Genomic DNA, 23,244 nt, shown 5'->3' with positions numbered 1-23,244 from the left:
TCTGTGAGCAGCATCTCGGCTCCTCATACAGGAACCTTGTTTCCAGTTCAGCCTCATTCATGGCTCAGCTCAGGATGGACCACGGCTGCTCCCCGATCTGCTTGCCACATTATCTGGTTGCTTTCCGTGCCAGTGGTAAAGAGAGCACCCCAGGTATATGAATAGATTCTTAGACATGGCACCTTAGGTTAAATCCCTGTTGGTAATCTCTCCCTGCCTTGGATAATTAGCTCTTAGCCCTTAAAGGAAAGTGTCTCTCCATTAGAAACGGGATGTGTGTTTCCTCACAGAGACATCTGTGTGTGGCTCCTAGGGTTGAGGGTGAGACCTTGAGGCAATGTTCTCTTGGCAGGTGGAGAGCAATCTCCTATGGCTCCTGGTCCTGGTCCCTCTGTCTAAGGGGCACAGGAAGGAGCCTGTGTGGTCACAAGTGCACTGCCAACTGGTTTTCCTCCTTAACTTCTCATTCTGGGTTGACTCTGGTACTACAAACTAACCACAGGCTGTAAGCTGCAATCCTTTATATAGAGGGAGTTGGGAGTCTGTCCTGGTGGGCTACGAACTGACTGGGGCAACTTGCCGATGGCCTACGGGTATGGCCTCTATCCTGCACCAGCATGTCTATTTCAGTGTGTCTGTTTCTCTCATGCTGACTTCAGAACAGTCGCCCTGGGCTAGCCTGGCCTAGCCTGGCCTAGCCTGGCCTAGCAAGATCACGTAGCAGGTAAAGGTGCTTACTTGCCAAACCTGATGACCTGAGTTCATTTCCCAGAATCCACATGATAGAAGAGGAGAATCAACTCGCACTCATAAATTGTCCTCTGACCTCCACATCCCTGCCTTAGCCCCTGTCCATACCCCACCCTCCACATACATAAGTAAATGAAATTTTAAAATAAGCAAAATAAGTATAAACAAACCCATGACCTGCTCTGAGCTAAAGTTACTGGGACAACATCATGGCCAAAGAAAATGTCTGCTGCACAGAGCCCCAGATCCAGTCCTTATGGGACTGAGGCAGAATTCACACCCAGGCCCTCTGCATGCCGGTGCTCATGGGAAAAATGGCGTGTAACCCAGACATGAGAGAGGACACTGTGTGACCCAGTCACAGTACTGAGATACACAAAGAAGCCTGCTCAGACAGGACCACACTGGCAGCTGCAGAGAGAAACTTTATAACCCACTTCCTTATCGCTGTAATAAAATATCCCCAGAAAATCAACTTAAGGGAGAAAAAGGTGGTTCTGGATTTCCATTCCCTACAGATTCGGGTCGATAGTGGTTGGGAAGATAGGACCAGTCCCTAAATGTCAGACTCTGTGACATGAGGTTTGTTCTTCTTTCAGAAATAAAGGTATCAAAGAGAAAAAAGAAAAAGAAAAAAGAAAGAAATACAGGTATTCCCTGAAACCCTCTGTGTTGTGCTGGACTCTGCCTCACCTTCAAATATTTCAGAAGGGCAGAGAGGACACAGGGACGGTCTGTGGTCAGAGTAGTCTGACGTTGTCTGTCAGCTTTGGGGCTTAGACCTGCAGATCCAAGGCTGCAGCAATGACTCCTGGCTTGCCCCAAGAGGGTCCAAAGGACCCTCAGTGCGTGCCATGCAAGGGGCTATGTGTAGGTTTTCAAAGAACCCCGCTCCACTTCTGATTGCCAGAACAAAGCAGAGAGAAAGGCAAGCTTTATCTCCCTTGCACTGAGATGAGCTGGGTGTCAGTTACTCTGAGAGTTGGTTTGTGCCTTCCTGCCCTGTCACATAGACTTTCCTGGCCTGTGATTTAGGAGTTCAGCCCTATGAATTTGGAAGGCAGATGCAGCCTTCTGCTCGCTGAGAGCCAGATGTGGGTTTTATTGACTCGTCGTACACAGAGCATAATTAGACAGAGGCAGAAGCAGCAGTTGCCCAGGGTACTTAGCTGGGCGAAGAGAAAAGAACTGGCCTGTGAAGTCTCAGCCCCACACTCAGGAGGAGGACATCATCAAGGTAGCTCTGTCCTACGCAGCATCAGGCAGTGCCTGCTCAGGGTCGGAGGGACAATTGGCAGGGATGTGAAGCTGCAGCCCTGTGAGGTACCTGAGTGAGCTATGCCCCTGAGTCAAAGGCAAAGCACAGACCCCTGCTTGTCAGCAGTGCCAGAAACACCCCAATTCCTAGCCCATCTGGTACTAACAAAGGCAGACCTCCCTGACCCTTTCTGACATCACCTCGGACAATGGTTCAAAAGTGTCATTCACAGTACCACTCTGTGCCTGGATGTTGAAAGGTCACCATGTGTCTTAGAGTTTTACTTCTGTGTACAGACACCATGACCAAGGCAAACTCTTATAAGGACAACATTTCATTGGGGCTGACTTACAGGTTCAGAGGTTCAGTCCATTATCATCAAGGCGGGAGCATGGCATCATCTAGACAGGCATGATGCAGGAGGCACTGAGAGTTCTACATCTTCATCTGGAGGCTTCTAGCAGAATACTAGCCTCCAGGAAGCTAAAACCAGAGTCTTATAGCCCACACCCACAATGACACACCTACTCCAACAAGGCCACACCTTCAAATAGTGCCACTCCCTGAGCCAAGCATATTCAAACCATCACACCATGGAAGCCTCTGAACTCTGACTAAAGTCTCCTTTTTAAAAGAAAAATTCTGATCCTTTCTCTCCTTTTGACACTTTGAAGTGCGATGAGGTAGTTTAGGTCTGGATGGAAATTTCATTATTAATCAGGTCTGGCGACACAGACCCACAATACTGCCTCTCCAGACGGTTGAGGCAGAAGGATCTCAATTTTAATGTCAGCTTGGGCTACAGAATGAGCTGAAGCCCAGCTGGGGCTACAGAAGTCAGCATGGACAACTTAGCAAGAACATGACTCAAAAATAAAAAATTAAATAAAAGGATAATGGCGTTGTCCTGGTTTTGTGCTCTGTTGATGTGATAAAACTCTGACAAATCAATGTAGGGAGGAAATCAGATGTGTTCCATTTCTTCTTCCATTCAGCATGGGAAACTCCTGACAGAATGAGAAGCAACAGGCAAGACCCTGGAAAGGCAGCCGGATAGCACCAACAGAAACTTTGTAACAAGCTTGTCCCCCATGCCATCCTGGATCCACCAGCTACAGTTGCCTCCATTTGCCTCTTAATAGTCACCCTAATTCCAGACTGGAATGTGTAGAAGTCTCCCAGCTGCTTTTAAAGGCTGCCTTATCGTTCTAAGAAAGCATCATACGTAATTACATTTAATAGACACAGAATTGATTGAAACACTTAGCTGGAACAAAAAGCCCAGACCTAATTTTGTAAACATGTTATTGTACAGTAACCCCCAATGAGTTTGTGCTTAAATCTCCTAATTAATTTTTAATTAAAAAGCTCAAAGATGCTATTACACTTGTTGTAAATGGCAGCCCCATGCAAGCAGAAACCACGGAGCAATGCAGACGAATATCTCCCATTAAAATCTGCGTTAATGAGAATGGCTGTGCTCCATATTTCTGATGCAGAAATGGAGAAGAAAACACTGTTTAAGAGGTTTGAGAATCTTCCTCAGCTCTTCCTGACTTGTGTAACACTGTGTAGCATGTGACAGGTTTGCATGCGACAAGCTGTCCAAACCTTTATCTCAACAGATCTTTCTTCTACCCCTTCCAATATCTAGCTAAATGTATCAGGTGCCTTTAGTAGCAAATTGTATTTACTATGGTCACAAGCCAAAGAAGGCTCCCACTTCCTCCAGCGATGAATTCCATCATCTTATTCAAACACTACCCAGTGTTGAATTAAAGCCCCTCCCCATATCCCTGCCTAACACCTTCTGTCCTCTCCAGCCTAATATCTCCATCTATCTGTCCAGGCTTGTGAGATTCTTTTGAATTCCAGTAATTGAAACTTCATGTTTCTCTGGGGATATGGGTGATGTCACCAGTGGGGAACTATTAATAGCACCAGACACAGAGGGAGAGCTTCTCCCAGAAGACCAAGTTGTTCTCCTCCATAACTCTACCAGGGTGAGACCATCACGCGATCAGGTGTCCTGCGCCTGCATGGCTGTGGGGTAACTCCGTTACTGGCTGCTTACTGCTGTGCTTTCTAATTTGCTCTTCCTGGCCGACCGACCCCTCCATGCCAGAGTCTCAGCCTTGGCACTCCTGACATTTGGGTTGCTGTCAGTCCTGAGGCCTCTGGGCTCTGTGGAAGGTTGAGAAGCACTGCCTGGCTCCTCCTCCCTCAGGGCCAGCAGTAGCCCCTCCCAGCTACGATAACCAAAATGTCTTCCCTGGGAAGATAATAAGCCAATCACAGTATTTATTCCCTGATAAATACTGCCTCGGGTTAAACAGAGATGGATCCTCACAGAGCCACCCAGAGAGAGCCAGGAGGATGTGTGTTGATGTGACAATGAGCCTTCTGCCCTTCCGTGTCCTTCCTGAAGAATTCAGATTTACTCAGGCTAACTAGGAGGGCAGTCTGATGAGTGTGTGTGCACATGTGTGTGTGCAAGGACACCGGTGGGTGTTTGTTTAAGGGGCATTGACTGTGTGGCAGCCAGAGAGACCCACCCTTCAGGTCAGGGCCCCAGTTTACAACAAACTCTCAAGAACACCTTCGTCTAATTGCTGAGAGATTGGGAGGCAGGGTCTCACATTTGGGTTGGCTATCGGTGTTTGTATGACAGGCAGATGGGCTACATGTGTGCCTGGAATGGGAATACCAGAAGGGGCTTGCTCAGGTGGGAAGACCTTCACTGAGGGGTGAGACCCAGGTCCTCAGACTTGTCTCTGTACTGGAGGGATAAAGGACAAGGCTGACATACTCCTGTTTAAGGAAACACAGAGCAAAACCTTTTGATAAGGGAGAAGCTTTTCTTTCTGACAAATGGAACGTTTATTTTCATTTCTTCTTTTCCTAAATCTGGGCACTTGAATTTCCCCCAACAAGAACAGAGTAGAACCAGGAATGGGTGTGTCCAGGGTAAGAGACACCTGGCATAAGAAGAGCTGAGGGGCTGACCCATGCACTGGCTGTACCACACCAGTAGTGGCAGTCACCCAAGCCTCAACTTTCCCAGGGGAATAAAAGCTGTCCATACCTCCCAGGGCATGTGAGGTTCATACTTCGGGTCAACTGTGTTTTAGTAAGGAAGTCAACGGCAGTTTAATGGGGCAAAACTTAGAATCTAGGGGACCCGGACTGCCTCCCCGCACGGCAGGAAGGCAACAGTGCCCTCGTAGCTCCAAGGTCACCAGCAGTTCTCATCCTCCCTCGTATATTTCTCTCCAGAGGTCCCTATTTTTAGCAACTTCTACAGGGGCACCCAGAGGCAAATATTGTACAGGACCCACAGCATTGTTGCTGGGATAATCCACACCAGAGCTAAGGGATGTTAAACTTTGCGTGAAGGAGGGCTGGAGAGCTCTGTGCTATGGATGCAATTTGGAAGGAGAAATATCAGTCCTACTTGGCTGGGTTTCAAGTATCTTGAAGCCTTTCAGAAGCACCTGACAATTGCCATGATAATTACAACTCACCTCCTCTACGCTGGGAAGGGCCCTAAGGTCTTCCTCCAGGGGAGACAGCATCTCAATGAAGGCTGTTGCATCCTAGCTCTCCTCTGTGTAATGTCCTTCATCTTGTTCCCATTTCTAAACAGACAAACCCAATCTCCATCAATCAAGGTCACGGCCAAACTTCATCTCTTCTGGAAAAAAAATCATCTGGAAATATGGAAACCATTGTCCTGAATTTCCACCCCTTCCAGGCCCACCATTCATTTGTCTGGGACTAATTCTTCTGAAGTACCTGTATCTAGCTTCCTCCGCAGTCAGGGCAGATGTTTGCTCTGCATCCTGGTACCCAGTTCGCCGTCATCCCAGTGTTCTCTGCCTCTTGGGACTGTTTTGCAGTCATCAGGGCCTGCATTATCTAGGTCACTGCAATGCCGTATTCCTGGAATTTGAGCCTTAGCTTTGAAAGTGGAGCAAGCACGTTGGCAGCTCTGAAGGAGCTGACTTCTGCAAGGCCCTTTGGAGCAGCCCCACAAATCCTGGGTTTTACCAGGATCAGCTTAAACCCTCACTGTTGTACTCTCAGGTAACCTGTGTTTTCTGGTTGTTTGTCTGCTTTTGCTTTTTCAGACAGAGTCTGGAGCTCAAGATTCCCCTGCCTTGCTCTCCCCAGTGATGATTTTATGGATATGGGCAGCTAAGCTGGGGTTTTTGAGAATAAAAATTATTGTGATCGTCTTCCTTCTGACTCCGCATGTCATCACCAGGCATTCCTTTGCGGGCACCGGATCTCTGTCTCTAAGAAAACTCTTTTCCCTGGGGAAGTTGTCATCAAACCCAGTGTCCTGGATTCTGGCACCATGGTGATTCTAACAAACCTCTGAGTTTATCCATTATGTTAAGGTCTCAATGCCATGTGGCTATAAAGTGTTGGTGAGACTATTAACTCTTTACTCCCCAGGCCTTCTGTGAGAGAGGGTAGAACAAGTTTCTAATGAGTGTGTGTGTGTGTGTGTGTGTGTTTTTCTGTCTGTCTCTCTGTCTCTCTACTACCTCTGTGTCTGTCTCTGTCTCTGTCTGTCTCTCTGTCTCCCACCTCCCTGTCTCATCTGTCCATCTCTCTGTCTCTCTGTCTCTCTGCCTCTCTGTCTCTCTCTGTCTCTCTCTGTGTCTGTCTGTCTGTCTGTCTGTCTGTCTCTCTCTCTCTCTCTGTGTGTGTGTGTGTGTGTGTGTGTGTGTGTGTGTGTGTGTGTGTATGTGTATGTGCATGTGTGTCTGACAAGGGTCACACACAGAGATCTTGTTTAAATGGTCACTCATGACATACCATCCAATTGTGCAAACCCCAGATACATCAAGTGACTATTGTCTGGCATGGCACACTGCTGGAGAAACCTGAGTGTCCGGTGTACAGGCCCTTTCAATAAAGACAGATCCCAATTATTAGTACTTTTATTCTTCACCCAGATTTCCATCTGATCTCTCAGCCCAGTGCCCTATGAAAAGCAATACCCCCAAGTCCTACAAGTGTGCTGTACCTTGCACTGAGTCTCTGGTGTGTGATGTTTTAGGATCCTTCCTGCAGCCCATTTACAGAGGAAAGACTGGGAACCAGAGAAGTTCAGGACATGGCCCAGTCATCTGCTGTCAGGGAAAGCAGGGTTGGGGACATGACCAGTCTTTGAGAGCTCCTGCTCCCCCAAGGCTTGTGTTGCATGTCTTAAGAAACCTAGACAATATTCACCATCCTTCCCAAAGCTCATCCCAGGAGATACTGAATTTCCTTTTTGACAGAGTCTAGAAAAGTGTCTGCATCTCCCCCTGCACACACAGGAACTATGCAGAGGCCACCATAGCATAGCTCACACCTCAGAGGGGTAGGCTGGGTCTGGTGTGTCAGAGGCACAGGTTCGGGTACTTGCCTGTAAGTGAAGCTCCTTGTGGTTTCCTGGGCTCCACAGGCTCCAGACTGTCCTCTTGCAATGACTCCATAATGACCTAGAGGACGTGTCCTTAACCAGCCAGCTTCTGCCTCTTCTCAGCTGTCCTTAGACCTCAGGGAAATCAGAAATAGCCATTCCTCGGGAAACGGCTGAAGCCCCTCCAGCAAGGGTACAGTGAAGGTGCGGACGCGCTGAGCTAATGAACCGAAGACAGACAAATCAGGTCTCCCTTTCAGCCCGTCCACAGTGACCTCCAGGAGTTTTCACAGCTAGGGATAATTGATTTGTGAGCTCTGGGATTAGATGCAGGCCATTTTGTATGGTGGAGGGATCCTGCAAAGGGCGGATGTTTTCCCGTGCTTTCTGCTGAGCAGTCTTAGAATAAATAAGGCAGCCGAGTAATGAAGTCAGGACAGCTTTTGTCTTAGTCGGGAGGCATCATTATGCAGGAATAATTCATGGCCTGGTGCTGTCGGTCCTGCCTAAGTTCTGCTTGGCTGTCAGGTGCTATGAAACCAGGCTCCCTGGGAACCCTCATGCAAGCCCAGGCAGTGGCACTCCATTTGCTTAGACCCCTGGAATTCCAAGAGTTTACCAATCCTCACTTACCTAACATGGGCCTTAAACAGTTTGCAGTCTTCGGAGATCACCAGAGAGTCAGCTCCAGGGGACCCAGCTCCTCTAACCGATCCTACATCAAGACCTAACCTTCCCTCAGCTCCACTCTCTGCACCTCCTTCCAGGAGGGGTGAAGCTCTCTGTAATCCGTGGATACCAGAAGAGACATTGCCTTACTGAGCAGGAGTGCATGGCAGGATGGATTAATTGAGGAGTGTTTCATCTGCTTCTACAGCTGCCGGCAGATACATGGGCAGGAGAGGCAGGCTGTACAGGGACAGATGGGAATATCACAGTTTCTTACCGGAGCTGAGAACCAAGGGCAGCTTGCTGGGGAGTGGCTTGCCACAGAAATGGCAAGTGTCTTTTTTCACACACAGGGAGAAGCCAGGAAGGAACTGGATGTCCTTTCTGCCCCAGCTCTTGTCCTTCACTGGTTTCCAGATTGTGACATATGGCTGCCATGCATTTTCTTGTCATCAGTCAGCGGTATCCTGCTTCTCGGGGACTTCTTTGGGGACTTTGGGATCCCCAAAGTCCCTCGCACATAGCCAGTACTCACCCAAGACCCAGATTGAAGGCCACACTGCTGAGTTGATAATGTCCCCAAGACTACCCATTTGTCATCCACAGTCCTTCAGAGATACCTTAGTATGACTTCAAAAATAACTGAGACCTGTGCCATAAACAAAATCTAAAGGGAACCTCTGATCTTGTGGGTGCCACACTCACTGTGAGAAACCATGCCAGGACTAAGACAACCTTCTAAAGAGACTACGGTGCCCACATCCTAGGCTTCCCTTGGGACTCCCCCTCACTTTCTACTATCCTCCCCCCCATTCACAGGGCCAGATGAGAACCTTTAATCTAATCAGACTCCCCTGAGGACCTCGTAGGCATCTATTGAGCACCTACTGTATGCCAGACCACTGGCTAAGCCCTGAGATACACAGATGAATAAAGAACAGGGGCAGAACAGGGGCACCTCAGAGACCTCAGAAGATAGGAAGTAGGTCAGATGGGACAGGGGACAGGCTTACAGAGGAGCCAGACCAGGTAAAGTAGGAGAGTGAAAGGGAAGGTGCCCTTTTGTTTAGGTAAAGCCAATAGGTTGGAGGGAGAGGTCAAGGGGAGCAGCTGCCCCTGCAGGAACTATAGCCAGCCTCACTGTACTCAGCCTCCTCCATATAGACTCAGTAGAATACAGGACACAAAGCACCCTAGGCCATGATGTGTAGAAGATCATAGGCTGCAAAGCCTCTGCCGGAATGTAGCCTTCTCATCGTGGGGTAAGGAGGACATGTGCATGTAAGCACTGGCGTGTGTACATACATGAACACAGGAGTGTATGTACACACATAATCACAGGAATATGTATACATGGGTAAGCACAGTGTGTGTACAAATGTAAGCTCTGGGGGTGTGGGTACACATAAGCACAGGAGTGTGTGTGTGTACACATGTAAATTCTGGGGTGTAGATAAGCACTGAGGTGTGTGTGTGTGTGTACACATAAGCACTGGGTATGTGTGTACACATGTACACAGGCGAGCACTGGGGTGTGTGGGTATACACATGAACAGAGGAGTATGTATACACACATAAACACAGGGTATGTGGGTACATACGTGAGCACAGGAGTGTGTGCACATGCACAATCATAGGAGTGCATGTACACAGGCAAGCACAGGAGTGCCAGGTCCTGTGTGGAGGTCAGAGGATGACATAGGCAGTGATCTTCACCTTCTACTTTGAAGTATGATCTCCTTGTTGTTGATTTGCTGTGGACAGCAGGCTAGCTGAGCTGCCCTGTGAGCTGCAGGCTCCCCATCTCCACCTTGTATATCCTATAGGAGTGTAGGGGTCACAGAAGCTTGAGCTGTGGGTTCAACTTATAGTGGGCTCTGGAGATTTAAACTCAGGTCCCTGCTCCTTCATGGCAAGTGTTTGTACCTTCCACCTCAACCTCCTTAAGCCTTTGGTTAGATTTTGAGTGTTTGTTCTGCTCCCCAAGTTCATTCCAAATATGTGACTCTTAGTCTCCCAAGGGTCCCTAAAAGGAGGTTCTCTCAATAAGATGTTCTTTAGATGTTAGTCAGGGATGGATTTGGGAGAACGGAGGAAGGGTCCTTTCTCCACTGGAACCTTTTCCAGGGCACAGTCCGAGGAAAGATGAACCCTTCCTCAATGCCTGAGTCAGGCTTTGTGGAGAATGGAGAGACAAAGCAGGCCATATCCACAGAGCAGACAAGTGGCAGCTTCCACATCCTGAGTCTCAGCCAATGCCAGACAGACCTGCACCCAGCCTGGGATGGTGGACAGACAGACATAGGTGAGAGAAGCCCCAGAGAATCTGGCAACTTCCTAGCTCAGAGGGCAACTGAGGAGAGCCAACAACAGACTCGGAAGTTTCAGACACTGGCAACCAAAGCCAAGTCACCCTGGATGCCGATGGACATCTTCCAAGACAGACAGAGAGAAGCTTCCATATAGATGGAGGCAGTGGGAAGGGCTGTGAGCCGGTGAGGACATGAGGGGGGAGGGGGGAGACTGTAGCACACACAGAGACACACAGCAGTGACAGCAGCCGGAAGTGCTCAGATGCTCCAAGACCACCAGTGGGCACTCCTTCCTCCGTCCTCACCAAGATTCAGCAAAGAGGAACGGCAGGGATCTTCTGCCAGCTGAGGTGGGGAGCCCCTTAGCCCAGGACATTATGCTTCTGGTATAGGGTGGGCAGTTCTCAGTCCTGGCACAGCCTGGTGCCCACAGCTCTGCTCTCAGCAATGTTTGTCTACCACAGAATGACTGACACGGGGAAAGAAGGGTCTAGATAGGGTTGCTTTGTGACATACTGTAGAATGAGCAGAGGCATCCCCCAGCCTCCTCCATGGATGCCAGTAGCTCCCACCGGGTGTCATAACCCAAGTGTACCCCTATGTTGACAGGTGTCCTGTCAGAAGAGGGACAAGGGTGCAATCAGCCAGCTGAGAGCAATGCTTAAATCACTGTTTTGTGCACTTGAGCCCCAGGGAGCACTAGGGGCCAGGAAGGCACAGCAGTGTGGAGTGGCATCACCACCTGGATCACTAAGAGTGTGTTCAAACGGCAGGCGGGGCACAGCCGAAGCTGAAGAATAAAGGCAGAGAGGATTCACTCCCGCAACAGCTTAGCCGCTGCGGGTGTTTATTTAATAGATACACTTGCTTATAAATATCCCCGACCCTGTTGTCTTGGGCTAAGCTCTCTGGAAGAGAAGTGGTAAGTAATGTCTACGTGGATTTGTTACAACCGAGGCTAAGAGCAAGCAGCCGCTCAATAAATAACCTTGGTGACAGTGGAGACTGGGAGACTGACTGGCATGGCTGGAACAGGCCGCCAGTGGCCTGCTGTGCTCCAAGGCCATCTCCCCCCCCGCCCCCCCCCCCCCCTTCTCACCACAGCCCCTCCCGTCCACTCATCACCCATACACAGGTCCTGGAACATCCTTGCTTAGAAAGCGCTTGGCTTCCTTCCCAGATGGGAGCCTGGGTGTGTGAGCACACAAAAGGACCCCTCACAGCCTCAGTTCATCCAGGACCCTTTAGGTCCACAAGCACCTTCCCACAGCCCACGGATAGCTGGAAACCACAAAACGAAAGCTTTTTAGTGAGCTCCCCATTGTTGTGACAAACCACCCAAGCAAAAAAAACTTACAAAGAGGGAGAGTTTACTGTGGCTTCCAGTTTCAGAGCTTCCCATCTGCAGGCCATCCCCTGTGTTGGTTTTGAGCTTGTGGTGAGGCAAGTTGACATAGAAAGCAGTCCATGACGGAGGAAAGCTCTCCTCAAGGGAGAGAAGAAGCTAAGAGAACAAAGAGGCTAAAGGCCCCAGCACTTGCTCGGGGGCAGTTTCCCAAGAACCCAGAGTCTCACACAGGCTCCTATGTCCAAGGCTCTGTCCCCAGCATGCAGCGCTATGGCAGGAAGTGGAAACTTTTGGAGTCAGGGTCTAGTCTCAGGATGGAAGCTATGGGACAGGTCTTTGAAGGTTAGATGGGATCTTCTTCCTCTGCCTCCCATGATCCCGCTGCCATGATGTCCTGTCCAAGCACATGGGGTCCAGCAACCATGGAGCCAGGAGCCCAATCAAGAGCACCTGCTCTTCAGTCATTAAGCCAGGAGTCTTGTCACAGTTGTGGGGAGAGTGACCAGTACACTCAGCATCCTCTCACTAGGGCTGGTTTCCTAAAGATTACATACACACACACACACACACACACACACACACACACACACACACATACACCAGTAGCACAGGGGCGGGTACACTATCCAAATCAAGAGACTGGAGCCACGTGCCTATTATCCCAACTACCAGGGAGGCTGAGGCAGGAGGATCCCTCTTTTGAGAAGACCTGGGTTATAGAGTGAATTCGAGGATACCCTGAGCAACTTAGGGAGACCTTGGGTCAAAGTAAACAGTAAAGCAAGGGTTAAAAAGTGAAGCTTGGCCAGGGAGCACATGCCAAGAAGGTGTGAGGTCCCGGGTTCCATCCCAGCGCCATAATTAATAAATAAATAAATAAATAAATACGTAAGCAAGCACACACGCATGCACGTGCACACAAACCATAATGGACCATTTATTTCCCAGCTGAGATTCTTTTAGGATCTCTCTTCTGTCAGTGCAAACTGCAGCCTCACCGCAAAGGGAAGACGAGAGTTCATTCTAAACAGAGTGTGAGTTCCCTCGGCCCAAGAATGAGGATTCGGGTTATCCCAAGTAAAATGTCCCAATGTGGAATCAGCGTCATGAACTTCGGTTGCAGAACAAAAGACGGACAGATCTTTAAGGAATCCATTGGTGGGAACTCGGGGCAGGCAGCACAGCACAACTAAGAATGTTCTGCTGGAGGTTGTAGATACGGTGTTGCTGTCTGATGATGCTCTGGGCTTTTGGTTCGTGGGACCCTGCAGTCTGTTAATACATTCCAGTGGTTTTACCTGATAGTCAAAGGGGCATTAGGTCAAACAAAAAAGTGTGGGCAAGGAGTGGCTTTTAAAGGGAGAAAAGATAATCCAGGATAGTTTGGCTCTGGATCTGCAACACTCCAACTCTCCACAATCTGTTTGTTCTGACCAGTCTCTACTGTATTCCTTCAACACAGATGTGGCCTTTGAGACTGAGAACCTGTCCTGGGACTCGGGGCTCTTTACTCCTCCCACTAAGTCTTGTGAACAAAGTTTCCTCCCAGGACTGAGACTCTGTGCACAAGCTGTTGCCTAGACTGTGAGATTCTGAGCCAGTGGATTCACAATGCCAAGTATTTCCTACCTCCTACAGCATAAAGGAGAACAAAGCTGTTAGAATTTCTGTGTGAACACATCAACTGGTTCTCCAGCTGACAAGACATACCCAATAACATTGAGAGCCTGTGTCTCAAGTCGGTTGAAGAATTATTAGGGACAGTTAAGAAACGTGTGGGGAGAGGTCTGTTGGCTGGCGGGAGAGGTGTGAGTTGGGCGACTCTGAGTTGACTACAGTCTACAGTAGCACAGAGATCTGAGGCTCTCTGCGTGCTCCTATGGCTCAATCAGGGCCAACAAGCTTCGATGAATACTCTGGGTTCTACCCCTATTATTTTTCTGTCTTGCCAATTGGGGAGCAGGAGAGAGAGTTAACAGTTGCCTCTTTACAGAACTGCAGGGTGACTACAGATAACGCCAGGACAGATTATTAAGAACGTATTGTGGGCGGGAGCTAGCCCATGAATGATCATCCCTGCTCCCAGCTCAGGTCCAGCCCTTCCTGGACCTGCAGGGCCAGGCTGCAGATTGGACTGTGGGCAAAAGGGGTCTGTGGAAGACTGCTCACACCCTGGCTCCCCCCACTTTGCAGAAAAGTGCTCCCTGGGAACCTGCCCTGTCCAGGGATCGGTTTTTCCACTTCCTGCTTCCCGGTGGAACACAGTGAATTTCTTCTATGTCGCTCTGGACAGTAATCAGTAATGAAGTCATTAAGTGCGAGAGGGGTGGAGAGAGCTGTCTGCCAGCCTCCTCCATTACACTCAGGGACGTTGGCACATCTCTAATTAAGATCCAGAGGCTTGGGTTCCAATTGATGAAGCACTTCATTCCCACGACACACAGTCAAGAGTGCTGGAGGGCAGAGCTAATGCAGCGAGCAGGGTAATGGCTTGTGTAATTCCAATAAGGAGTTCTGGTCACACTCAATGCTGGGGGTTAACCGGTGCTGCCCAGAGAAGGAGCCCGAGTCTGGATGTGTTGCTGGCCCACTTTGCCCAGTGATGAGTCAGTTCTGGAAGCACAGCTAAGGAATCTGCCTACAGTCTTCTGGGCCACCCTAGGAAGCCAGGACTTGGGCTCCCTCTTGTTAAACTAATGTAACAACATTTTCCTCTAAGCTCCGGAGACCTGCAACAACACATAGTCCCCAATGGATTCACTCTGGGGGAAAAACAAACAGACTGATCACGTTAGAGAAAATGGACGCCCAGTGACTCCCTGGGGAAATTACATTGTTTCCTTTTTCACTCATTTAGAACTTTGGAGAAAACATTTTGACATTTGCTGATTGCTCCAGCGTTCCCCAAGGACTGAAGCCTGCACACATTAATTTTATATTCTTATCTGAGAAACCCACATCTGATATGAGCTGGGGGGGGGGGGTGAGAGAGAAGACATGTCGTGCTTGGGCTCTTGTAACCTCGAGGGTTCCTTTGATTTAGAAGACAAGGAATCCAGAATTTCCCAGAGCAGACTAGAAAGAAAAAGTGGGGAACAGAGAGGCTGGGCTAGAACGGGCACAGGAAATCTGTGACTGCAGGGAGCACAGTGCTCCCATAGGGGTCGCTCTTCAGTCCTGCTTCCATGCTCAGCCCACGGGCTTACCTGCCTTCTGTAAGCCCTCCTCCTCCTCCTCCTCTGCCTGCCATTTCAGAAGGACAGTAACTATCTACGGAACCAAAAATCCCACCTAGGATTTATAAATCATCCTTCCACATAACTAGCGGCAATGGCTAAACAGGAACTCGTCACTGGAGGTGAGTGAGAGTCTCTTGTGTTGATAACCTGCACCATCAGCTTAGCCTGGCCTTCAGTGGGTGATCTAGTAAAGCTCACCAGACCTAGAGACACAGGTAGATCAGACAGCCTTAAAGATCTCTGGAACACTGTATCCTAGACCTTCAACTTAGATGCTCACTGCCTGGACTGGAGGACATTGCTGTGAACCATTGCTTTTCAACACATATTTCTTAAAATTTAGTTTGTAAAAGATGTGCTATATCCCTGCACCCTGAAAAGTATTGCCTGTTTGGAAAGTATTGCCTGTTTGGAAAATACACACACACACACACACACACACACACACTATATATATATATATATTCTGAATTATATTAAATTATATATATGTATATTTGGAATTATATATGAATTCTGAATTGTGTATATTTGTGTATATTTGTAATTATAATATATATTCTGAACTATATATTTTAAATATTCTGAATTATATATACATATATATGTATATATAATTCAGAATATATATATATATATATATATATATATATATATATATATATATATATATATATATAAAGATTATGAGAAAAAGTAACTCTAAGAACCAGAAATCTTCCTTTATGGGTTAAAGTCACTCACTAAGGTAGCTTATGATGGTTCTAAATAATTGAAGCTGTAAAGAAACATTAAAGAGTGAGCGACTCCCCCGCTGCCCTGCCCTGCACCCTAGAGAGTCCTCTACAAAGACTCACGGAGGCTTTGTGGCTGAAGTTATAAAAGCTTACCGTTGTCACATGGAAAAGGTAACTTTAATAAGGAACTTTAAATTTTAATAAAGTAACCAAGGAAGGAAGCAATAAAGCAGGGAAAGGAAATCTTGATAAAATTGTCCCAATGAACATGGCTGCTGAAGGACTGACGCTACAGCCCACAGGGACAGCAGACAGAGCCCAGCCTGTCACCAGGAGCTCCTGCCAGCTTCATAGTGACCATGGATCTGGCTTTCACATGGAGCATGGCTGTAATCAGTAGGAAATTAGAGGGGAATCTTGCCATGTGAGCAGATAAAAAAGATAAGAAATGCTAGGAGAAAAAGAATCCAACAAAAGTGGATGAGGCGGGCAGTTTTCCAACTCTGAAGATCCGCAATCCCTGTTTCTGGTGGGGTGGCTGGTAGAGTCAAAGGGGATCCCTTCTTACCAGCATGATTGTCTGGGGATTGGGGGTATGGTACATGCCAGGCACATCTGTCCCCCAACAGTGGAAATGAGCCAGACTGTCTTAGGAGGCATCTAGGAAGCAGAGGATGTCTCAGGATGTCCTGCCTGGTGTTGATAGAAGAGACACACCTAATAGACACGGGAAGGAGGGGCATCCACAGGTTCCTCAGAATCCCCCTCCTCAGCACAGCCTGGTGATCTGACAAGATCAGGGAAGGAGCAGTAAACCTCAGTCTGGTTCCAGTCCCAGCTCTGCAACTCGGTGACTAGGCAACCATGAATGCTTACACACGAGCTCTTCACACTGGACTTGCGGTCTCTCCCAGGTCACAGGCTCCACTTGTATGCATCTTGCTCAGTGACAGTCACTACGGGGCAGCAGGGCAGTGTCCTGTCTGGGTGCCACCTCCCACTCAGGTAGTTTCTATGAGATGGACACAGGGCATCCACGTTTCCCTTAAGGGAACTAGCTCTGAGCCAAGGTGGCTGCTCCCATTTGCTACAAGAACCAAGGGCTTGAAGTTGGAGGATGGACGGCAGAGAGGGGAAAAGGAATATTCAGATTCACCGAGAGATAGAAGAAAATGGACAGAAAAACAGACTGAGAGAGGACAGATGGAAGGAGAGAGTGGAGGCCAGGGATGACAGAGAGGGGAAGAGATATTTAGAGACACAGAAAGATGCAGAAAAAGATGGACAGAGAGGAGAGAAAGAGAGACAGAGAAGAGAGGCAGAGACAGACAGACAGACAGACAAACATCAAAGTGATTCCAGACTTCACCTCTCTAATCTCACTTAAAGCCCTCCCTGAGATGCAGGAAGTGGGTTACAGAGTGAATCTTTAAGGAAATTTGTGATTTGACTCTGCTAGGAGAATTTGACCAGCAGCCTGGGCAGGTAGCCATTGCTAGCCATGACTTTAGCTCTGTGCCTCCCCTCCCCTCCCACAAGCTCCACACCCCACACAGGCGCAGGACAGCAGCAAATGGTGCTAGCACACATCCAACTCCAAAAGCTAACCTGCAGAGCCTTGAGGAAGCAGGGCCTGCGTGGATGCCGTGGGGTGACACTCTGTGGGGAGCACACTTCGTGGCTGCAAGAAGCCCTCCTCGGGAGGAGGATGTTGAAGTTGAGGAAGGAACATCCTTGGAATCCTCCTCACCTATCGCAGGAGGGAGGATGTTATCTCTCAGGAGTGGAACACACAGCATGGCCCTGATTTCCACAGTGGGACTTATCAGCAGGACTCACCTCATCAGGAATTCAACTCCTTCCAACATCAGCTCAGCTGAAGGCTGCTGCAGACGCCTGAAGGACCAGACTCTGTCTCTCCTCCGGTAAGTGGGCTCTGCAGGATGCTTCACATCACTGTCGAGAGGGCCTCTAGATCGGCTAGTTATAGCCACACCCAAAGGTCTCTCCACCAGATGTTCCTGCACAGCCTGGCATGTGACCCTCCTGCCTGGAAAGCATTGCATGAACATGTTGACCTGGTCAGACGTGGACAGCCGCGCACACCTTGAACATCCCGCATGTCTAGCAGGTTAAATAAGGAAATCCACATAAGGCACACACCCATCAGCTAGGCACAGTCAAGGCAGTGGTCACTAAGGGACAACCTGGCTACTTGCTGGCTTCTTCCATGCAAGGGGCCTAAGGTTGTGGATGGTCCTGGGAGCCATCCTGGAAGGCAATCTGGAGGAGGTTCTTTGGGCATCTCCCCTCTTCTGCAAGCAGCCTCCTTGAGACCCTCCCTCAGCCTGGTGCTCCATGACAGTATCCTGGATACAGACTCAGATATGGTCCCTTTTGGCCAGCCTATGTCTGAGGTTATTTTTTTTGAGAAGGACCAGAGCAGTGACATCACAGTCCTTGTGTCCTGAGAGACTAAGCACTATTATGGACTTCCCAGACCGCTCCTCCCACAGGAGTCTTCAACCCCTTCCTCCCTATGCTGGTTGGACACAGAGATCCAAGAAGTAGTTTCCCTGAGCCTCTGCTCTCTGCAGCACCGGGCTTCTTAGGCAGATAGTTTGTACCACCAGCCCCGGTCCCCGACGTGTGACTATGGGACACTCCTTCCTCTCTGGCTCCCAGCCGCAATGAGAGCCGCCCTCCTCCAAGAACAGTGAGTAGGCCATTTGCTCATGTCTGCAGTACCAATGCATGGTGGGTAACTGATGTTCAAAATAGCTATTAACGAGATAATAGACTAGGAGAGATTGCCTTGGGGTAGGAAGAGGAATGTGGGCCACCCAGTCAGGAACCCTGTGTGACCTGGTCCTGCAGAAGCCTGGGGCTCCTGAGGAGCCCACAGACACAAGACACTGCAGCACTCACAGGCAGACCTGCTCATCCTCAAAGCACAACCCTTTCCAACACAGAGAAAGGAAAATATTGGCTTTACACATTAAGAGGAACCTTATTAAAGTTTTAAAGGCTAATATATAATGGTGAGTCTCTTATGCCCGGTCAGCGCTCTCGGGGATGACTTGGGCTAATCCACTCAGGTACACCTCTCTGAGTTGTTTGAGAGCTCCCACTACAAATCCGAAGGCCCATCCTGCCGTCTGCAGAGAGGACCCGTGGAGGATTCCCCTTGACTCCACCTTCTATCTGATACTGCCTGGGAAGCTTTATGGAGCTCTGACTTGAGCACACACAGTCTGTCCCTTACCTCTGCAGGTATGTGCCACCCGGCACAAGCTCTTTCTCCTCAGACATAGAAACCAGGAGACCCTGAAGCACTTCTCACACTGGGTACCTGATTTGATGACAGCAGGTGGAGCCCCATGCCCCCCCCCCCCGGCCATGGTTCTATTCCCTGCTGCTTTCTAATATAAAGTTTCCTTGGGGACACTGTCACGGGGCCTGTGGGTCAGCCCCTGCCATGCTTGCTCATCTCTCTAATGAAAGTGGCTCAGGGGTCCTCCCCTCCTGCCCCTTGGATATTGGCTTCCCTGAGGGAGGATCTCTGTGCCACCATGCTCTTCCTACAGCCTGCCCCTGTCCAGCTCGCAAAAGCACAGGAGTAAGGACCCACTGTGGCAAACCATAGAATACTTGGGGGACGGTCCGCCTTGGGTTCTGCACGGTCAAGATTCATTTGAGAGGACCTCATCAATAGTCAGCTCCAGAGAACTCAAGAGCGCGTGTGGATTAGGGTGGTGTTGAATGAATTGGAGAACCGATTATTTTAAGGATGAATTCAAGCCTGAGTGCTGGAGTTGACACTCAGGGCCAAGGAACCTGGACAGGGGTGATCTGGACCTGCCAGACAGGGAGGCCCAGGCTGGGGGCTGCTGCAGACCTCAGTTGACTGCTGTCTGAGTGCGTGCGTGTCTGCCCTCCTGCAGACATCCCGTTCCAGACCCCACTAAGTCCTGACTAGAGTGTAATTCGAACCTTATTCCTTAATAATGCTTGACTTTGGAATTATTTTCAATAGCATAAAAGAATTTGACAGAAGGATACCAAGAGCTCTAGTCTACATTTTACTTTTTATTAGCCTTACCTTATGGTGACAGAGGCTTCATGAAAGGCATCGACTTTCTCGAGTCTATGCAGAGACTCTGCAAACGCCATTCCCATTCCCCAGATGCCTTAAGAGGCACAAGAGCTGCCTATGGACGAGACCTGTCAATCATGTCCCATCTCGCCTCTCGTTCTGTGCTGTTTGCCACAATCACAAAACTCAAAGACAGAATCCCTCCACAGGCCCCTTACCCACCCCTGTTTCACAGGGTCTCACAAGCTGCCCATGGCTATGTGATATGTGATCAAGGGTGTGGCAGGAGACAGAGCCATTAACCTACCTGGGTACACCTGCAAGCCTGGTGACACTAAGTCCCAAGAACTCCCTTACAGGACAGAGTAAGTACAAATATCCCCATGGCTGGCTCAGGTGGCTCAAAACTTCAGGATGGAGATGCATAGACCTTCACATATTAGTAATGACACTGGTAGTAGAAGATAAAAATAATAATTAAGACAGCCTTGAATTACAATAATCATTATTATTACAATAGTGAGTTAGGAGATGTTTTTTGTTAATAAACCAGTAAGTAAGGAATGGTTCCATTGCCGGGTAGGAACAGTTTGAGAGCAACCACTCAGCCCTGCATGCTCAGGGCACTGACGGGGGCAGATGACATCTTAAATCTTCCTTACCCTGCTAGCAGACAGCAGCAGTCCTTGGATGGAGTGGCCAGAGCTGAGAGGTTGACAGCAGGCTGGCAAGGCCAGCTTATGTGGTTTGGATGTGGAATCCCATCCCTGACAGGTTCATGTGCCTGAAGGCTCTGTCTCCAGCAGGTGGCGCTGTTCAAGAGACTATGGAAACTTCAGATGGTGGAGCCTAGAAAGAGGAAGTGGGTCAGTGGAGGTGGGCCTTCACACCATTTAGACTGGTCCTGATTCCTGTCTAGCCTCTGCTTCCTGACTACAATGCAATACAATACAATACAATACAATACAATACAATACAATACAATACAATACAATACAATACAACACAACACAGAAAGCTAGCTTACAGTTGGGCTCCAGTCTTCCCCACCATATTACACTGTAAGCCAATACAGACCTGGTTTCCCCCCTACCCTGCCCCCACCCTTAATTTGCTTCTGAGGTGGGGAATGGAAAACACCAGCCTGGGTCAGAATCAGGTTCTCAGACTGATGAGAGAAACAAGCCCAGGTGAGAACTGTACCTGCTCTGTTCCTGCTGACAGCACCTCAGTGTCTCCCGCAGCTTTCCAGTGCCCCTACTGCTGTAGCTTTTCCTGCCTGTGGAGATGTGAATAGACATGTCTCTACCCCGGACTCGACAGTGATCAACCCAAGTAAGGACTCTACCAACGTCCACTTTAAGGGGCCAATGAGTCTTTTGGACTTGCCTACACAGCATTAGTGGGTGTGGGGAACCACAAAGCTGCATCCCACCAAGTAAAGTCTCAACCCACCAAGGATGATGATGTTCATAAAGGTTGCATCCTAGAGACCCCCCTTTCATCAGTTAACCTTGATCCTGTATACTCTAGCTCACCACAAGACTACCTGAGCTGGGAAGAGGGAAGGGGAGCATTCATGGAACACAGGCAGCTCTGGTGGTCCTCTCCTCTCTTCCTGTTTGGGCATATCAATAAATACCTCCATTACGATCGCCATTACCATACATCTAGCTACCTCACTGTTGCTCTGTCTAATTGGTTGCCATGGCTACAGAAACAAGGTAATCTCTATTCCATGATGGCAAGGAGGAGAACACATTTTCCTGAGTCTGTTGGGAGGAAATAAGAGAGTTACCATCGCACAGCACACAAGTGAAGATACCAAGGCCCAGGGTTGTGGCCTCTAGAAGCCAGACCTCCAAGATTCTAGGCTTCTGTATCTGTCCCAAATGACAGGGGATCTGAGCAGACACGAGATGGGTGAGGATGACTGGGGAATCTTAGCAGACAGGAGAGATGGGTAAGGATGACTGGCAGTCTGAGGGGACAGGAGAGATGCACAGAAGAAATTGCACACACAGCCACTGAAGAGAGGGGATGTGCACATTCAGGGAACATGAGAATTCTGAACCTTGAGGGTTAAGCCATGCGCTACAGAAAGGCGCCCATGCCAACAGGCTTGGCGCGTGGCTTTCTGCATGCCTTTGACTGCTGTGGCTAATTGTTGCTGACTTAAATGTCACACAGTGGATGCGTTCAGAGGTAGTGTTTTAAAGCAATATGTTTTGGGCTCCCTCCCATCCTCAGCCCTTTCCTTTCCAGAAAAGCAAGGCATGGCCTCGCACATTAACTTCTAATGAAATGTCAGTGTGTGGAGGGCTATCCTCAGCATGCCAAGGCTTTATAGCAATGAACATGTAAAGTCTCTCAAAAGACTTCAAAACTGAATTAGCTTACAATACAGATTTAAGCTATATTTCTTTTATTTTTTGACCCAGTTTATCTCTTTAAAAAGAAAAAAAAATCAAAGGAATTCCCCCTCTTTCTTTGTTCTCTGTCCTTTTTCATAATCCCACAATTCTTGACACCTCATGTCCTGCACAGTGGCCTTGGAGCTAGTCATGGTTGCTGAGCAAGGGAGTCCCGTGAGGTAGCACGGGGCATTATATACTCCTATCTTACCAGGTCTTTCCTACTCTTGTTTTGCATTACTTTTGATTGACATATAATTGTACATATTTATGGGGAAATGTGATGTTTTGATGCATGTGTGCATTGTGTAATGATCAGGTAGTAATCAGTACTCTATAAACATTTGCCGTCTCTTTGTGGTGAAAACACTCCCAACTGTTGTCTGGGGTATTATGGAAACACAACAACGGTGAGCTTGGGGCTGAAACACTCGCTGCTTTCACAGAGGACCCAGGTTGGGTTCCCTGCAGCCACATGGTGGCTTAAAACCATCCAGAAACTCCATGCCAGGGATTTCAGCACCATCTTTGAGCCTTCATGGGTACTAGATATGCAAAAATGCTCATACATAGAAAATAAAAAATCAACCTTTTTAAAAATTAAAGTAAAAGAATGACCCCCATCATGGTGATAACACTGGTAAACAGAGAGGAAGCTGCATCGTGTGACATCATCCAGGAGTAGAAAGATGAATAGCCTTGCCCATCAGTGGTCTTCACAAGTGTCAATCTCACAGAGGTTCAGAGAAGTTGGTGGCCAGGGGGACAATTGCTGGGACACAATAGGCAAGAGCCCATAATTCCATAGGAGAGTGAACACAAGCATCCTCTCTCTTCACAGTGGGGTGGGTCATTTCTGATTTAAAGGCAAGATGCAAATGAGACCTATCAGCTCCATGAGAGCTTTGGGACACACTTGGACAATGAGCCATGATTTACTGTGTCAACATTTGAACAATGGGCTACAGTTAACTGTGTCAACACTTAGACAATGGGCTACAG

This window comes from Mus pahari, chromosome 3 (assembly GCF_900095145.1).
Source record: "Mus pahari chromosome 3, PAHARI_EIJ_v1.1, whole genome shotgun sequence".
Taxonomy (NCBI): Eukaryota; Metazoa; Chordata; class Mammalia; order Rodentia; family Muridae; genus Mus; species Mus pahari.
Note: the sequence above shows the minus strand (reverse complement) of the source record.